This window comes from Petaurus breviceps, unplaced genomic scaffold (genome assembly GCF_028583685.1).
Source record: "Petaurus breviceps papuanus isolate PSGF00001 unplaced genomic scaffold, PetGlider_PUasm1.0 37, whole genome shotgun sequence".
In the NCBI taxonomy this organism is placed as follows: Eukaryota; Metazoa; Chordata; class Mammalia; order Diprotodontia; family Petauridae; genus Petaurus; species Petaurus breviceps.
Genome location: NW_027186296.1, coordinates 6,293,946 through 6,299,373, shown reverse-complemented (window position 1 = coordinate 6,299,373; position 5,428 = coordinate 6,293,946).

The window sequence follows — 5,428 nt, the reverse complement described above, 5'->3', positions numbered from 1 at the left end:
ATGCCTTTTCCTTGACTTCCCCTCTTATTTTCCCTGTCTGAGAACAGGTTCCCTTTTGCCCATTTCTCTACAGCTCCTAAATAGCTGGGATCCTGACTGAGTTTGTGCTTTGGTATCAAAAAAGAAATATTTTTGTTATTTAAGTTTTTTAATTAGCTACCAGGACACAGTTAAAACAGAAAGACCTGTAAACAAGTGTGTGGTAGTGTCAGAAGGAGAAAAAGATTAACTATACCCAGGTAAAAAGGAGTCATGTTTAGGACAAGTGAAGTTTATAATAATATATCACCTTCTATATTCTAAATTGCTGTCACATACATTATCTCACTTTTTCCTCAGAGCAGCTTCCAAGTGATACAAAATATTAACTCTTTTCTTGATGCACTGATATGACCAAGGATAAAAGATCACAGGATTTTATTTTCCATTGTATTTAGGAATAAGAAACCATTGCTCATTGGGAGAAATTATCTTTATTACATTTTCTAAAAAGTTATATCTGTCCATGAAGCCCTAACATCACCAAGCTAGGACTCTCTCTGGCAGTGTTCAAAAGATCAAATTTTTAAAAAGGAGCAAGTGCTGCCAGTCCACTAGAGATGAGGAGGGATGTAGCAGACATAGGGAAACAAGTGAAAGGACAATGTTGATGTCTACCCAAGACCCTAGAATGGTTTTGGCTTGGGGAAAACAGTGATAATGTTCAAAATGAGCTTTGACCAATTTCCCAAAATTGACAAATTTTCTTTTTTAAACAATGGGAAGAGGACACTGGAGACTGGCCAACAAGAAACCAGCTCTTAATAAACTTTAACATGTTTTCTTTGATGCAGTTCTCCACAGAGACTTCAGAGGAAGCACAGGAATTCTATTATACTTTGCTCCACTTCATCAATTGTCTACTGAGTCAAAACTGAGCCCTCACACCAATGATTCCCAGGGGGTTCAAGGATGGAGTTGGGGGAGGGGAGGGAGGATACTCACATTTCTCCTTCCTGGCTGTGACTGAGGGAAATCATGATGTAAATAAGAGAAAAGTCCTCCAGCCCCACCCACTTGGGTCAACTAGTAGCCTAGGAATACATGGAGATTTTACTTTTTCCTCTTAGTGTTCTTTGCTGCCTTTAGGTGAAAAAAATAGGAGATGGCTACAACCTTGTGACCTTTATAAGATTAGAAGAGTTGAAGTCCCGGGACAGAAACTATGCTAGAATTCACTGCCAGTGCAACACAAGGAGCAGGAGCCAACTTAACAGAGGTGTCACCTTGGCAGGCAGAGAGGAACTCATCCTATGGCTATGCCTGAGGTGGGCTGTACACTTCCAAGCAATAACTTTAAGTTTGAGCTCACTCTTCCCAGGATCCTAGGTAATATAAGAGAGAGTATGCTCCTATTGTGAGAAAAGTGTTTAGAACATCTGTCCTCACTATATCTTCTCAGTAAAAATCCTTTTGTAATAGCTAATTGATGTAAATTATTTAAACACTATGGAGGCACTAATCAGGTGGTATCCATGGTAATGAGATGGCACCAATAACTAGCAATAATAACTAATAACTGGCATTAGCAATTGAAATAAGGGCAAACATTCTGGAACATTGTCTCAAACCAATGGAAGTAGAAAGATACCCCAATGCCCTTAGGAACCAAGGGGAAGATATCATTAGCTAGCCAACCATAAGCACTCTGGGATCTCAACTTGTATGAGGGGTTGTTATTATAAGGACTCCAGAGACAATAGCTAGCCAGCTTCGAGCTGGAAGGACTCAACTCAAAATGAGTAGAAGTTGGGATAAAGATTCCCATAGCCTGAGGCATTTGGTTGACTTATGAGTGTACACTTATTTTTCAGTCTATTAGGCTCTGACTGGCCCTACCTTCATAAGTCAACAATAAATATTCTTGATCCACTTTATTTTTCCTGCATGGATAGTTAGACCAAACCTTTTGGGCACTTAGGGATATCATTTGGGAGACTTCATTGTTGTAGAGTTTGATGTATACAGGAATATGTCATCCACAAACAAGAGCAAATAGTCCTCACTATATACAGGAAATTCCTTGTAAACTTGAACTTTTCATTGTATCTCCTCCATCACAATGTCAAATATTTTGGGCATGTATATTTCTTTTTGTGCCATCTCTAGGACAGACCTCCTCAAGGATTTGCAGCTGAAGGAGTTTGAAGGCCCTTTTGGTCACCTTATTACAACTGATTTACATTTGTTAAACTTCTTTGTGAAATTCCTCTTACCAGCATCAATAGTCTTTCCTCCATCCATTTCCATTTTTTCTGTTAAACAATTGAATGGATCAAATTGGGATTGTCTTAAATGAATGCCATATCTTTTTTTTTCATTTTGATTCTTTTTCCAATTTTTTTTTTATTAATTTTGATGTATGCCTTAAGAAACTAACAGTGCTGACTATCCTCAGATAGATGAGTTAGGAAATATTCTTACAATAATAATAAGTGATCTCCTAGCTTTTAACAATTTTAACAAAAATCTCATTGTTGTGTGATATTATTAGGTAGTTACCATGTCCAATATCTCCCAAATCTTTTCTCAGAGAAAATATTCATGATGTATTAGTGTCAGATTTCTATAGTCTGCACACCTTCAACCTGTCTTGTTCCTAACTCCTACAACATATTTTCCAACCTATTTTCACCACACCCCTCCATACCTACCTTTGTGTTAAAGTCACTGAGTATAAACAATATCTGTTGACTTAATTGGAGGATTTTATGTAGTTCCTCATAGAATTTCTTGACCTCATCATTCTCTATAAGAAATGCTAGCAAATAATCTACATTTTTTTTTCCTGCTGGTCTTTTTGGAAGTTCTTAGTACAATGGAAGATGAACAAATGTCTCATGAAATGCTTTTTTCATGTCTTTGAATGAACAATAAAACCAATTCTTTCAACCCCTTTGTTTGCCTTTTTGATGAAAACAAAGAGAATAGAATTGCTGAACATAGTAAGCACCAAATAATACCTTTAACATGAAATTGACCCAAAAGTGGGAAACAGATGGGAGAAAAGGCATCAATGATGATTCCAGTTATTTCACACCATTTAATCAATGTAGTTCACTTGTTGAAATGAGGAAAACAAAAAAAAAATTTGAACTACTATAGCCAATAAACATTTTAACTCCTTACCGAGCAGAGAAATATGGCATTCCAAGGACATCAATGGCTTAGAATTTAATTTTTTGTTAAGTCTTGTGGGAATGGATGTTAGGGGAAGGACGATAGGAAAAAATGTCTTATATAAAGCAGGTTTTTTGTTGAGACGTTTATGAACGGATATTAATTTCTGCCATCTTATGACTTAATCTACACACTCAAATAAAGGAAGATAAGGATAGGAATAGATTTCAGCCTAGAAAGCATTTTTACCTTTGGAAATAAACTTTTTGACATTTTATAGCTTTTATTGACCTGGCCCAGTCTTCACTTTCCAACCTTCTTATAAACTATTTCTTTTCATGTATTTTTTTATATTAGCCTACATTCCATTCCTCTCACATTATGCTTCATGGTCTGTTTCCTTGCCTTTGTACTAATATTCCTCCATGCACCTGGGATGATCTACCTCTTCAAGCCCTGCCTCTGACTTTCTGGATTTCAACAACTAGCCACAGCTGTAGTTTTATACAGGAATTTCCCTCAGCTCTAAGAACCTCCTCATCTTAGAACAAGTCGTCTGCCAAAGCAGTCTCCTTTTTCATTGGTGCACTCCTCCAAGGGTCTCCATTTGGAGAAGGACCCAAGCTGGCCCACCTTCATTGCCCTCCTGGCTCTGCTCTGATTTTCTTCACTTCAATACTGTGCCCTGCCCAAATACTTCCTCCTCCCTCCCTCCAGCTTTTCAGCTCCCTTTTTATGTTGTCTTCTATTAAAATGTAAGCTCCTAGAGGGCAGGGACTTTCTTTTTGGGGGGTTTTGTTTTATTTATATCATCTGGACTTAGAACAATGCCAAGTACATAGTAAGCACTTAATAAATGCTTGTTGCCTAGCCTCGCTTTGTTGTCTTGAAATCTCTAGCTTCTTCCAAGAATTAAACACTACCTTCTATGGGAGGTGTTGCCCCATCCTCCTACATGCTATTGTCTTCCCCTCTAAGTTACCTTCCATTCGTTTTGTATGTATCTCACAAGCTGTCTCCCCATTAGTCTGTAAACTCCTTGGGGACAGGTACTGTTCTGGGTTGGGTTTTGTTTTAAGTTGTTTTTGTTATTGTTATTATTGTTGTTGTTTTGTATCCTAGCACTTAGCACAGAGTTCAACACACAGTAATCATTTAATAAATACTTTTCCTCATCTTCCTCTCACACCCACAAGAACATTAGACTCTTCAAGCCCTTGAACTGCCCTGGGTTCTGATAGGTAGACTTTTTGTTACCTTATCTTATCTGGAACCAGGCTTCCACATCACTTCCCAACCACCATTTTCAAACCATGCTTGGTGCATACTAACTCCCTTTTATTTGTTGCCTTCTCCCACTAAAGCATGAGCTCCTCGAGGGCAGAAACTATCTTTATTCTACTTGTCGTCCCAGTGCATACTTAGCACAGTGCCTGACACATAGTAAATGCTCAATAAATGTTTTGTCATTCATCATTTATTCAGTCTTAATTGATTGATTGGCTGGTAGCACTTGGGTCCAGGGATTAAGTAGATTGTACAGTAATGCTCTTGCTTCTGTTGTATAATGCCTTTGTATAATGTACTCTTGAATTAGAAATGAATTGATAAGGCACACAATCAATGATGTAAAAAATGAGAGGAGCCAGGAGGATGGGGAATATGAACTATTGATCTGAATGGATTATCTATACCAAACATCCTGGACTATTGAAAGAAAAGCAGCACCACCAAGAAAGGGGCAAAGTCAAGATTATGTATACGGTATCTTTCTTATAATCAAAGCAAGGCAAAGGGACCTGGGGGTTGTGTCAGAGTGGCCTCAAGAGTTGGGCAGTTCACATAACTAATGAAGCTGAGCTCTTGATCAAAATTACATGCTCTGGTACTGAACAGGAAAAAAAATCAGGTATTTGTCATAGTGACCCACAGTGTCACTCATTCAAAAAAGAATTTCAATCAATGCTTGCTTTGTATGCACCATTACACAATTTTGTAGACTTTCCATGCTTCCCACTCTGCCTTTCCATCTATAAGGCAATATCCAAATGACTTGTAGGTCATTCCTGGGCCCACCTGTTTCATCACTGGAATAATGATCTGGTTAAATATATCTGTTGTTTTATTTGTAGGGAGGGGGGAGGAAAGGAATGCTTTACATTTAGTCCTTTACATTTCTTAAATATTTATATATTTTTTCATATAACATATATGAAAAAAATGTTACATATTTTCACATTTGTTAAAATATATTAGAAAATATGTATTT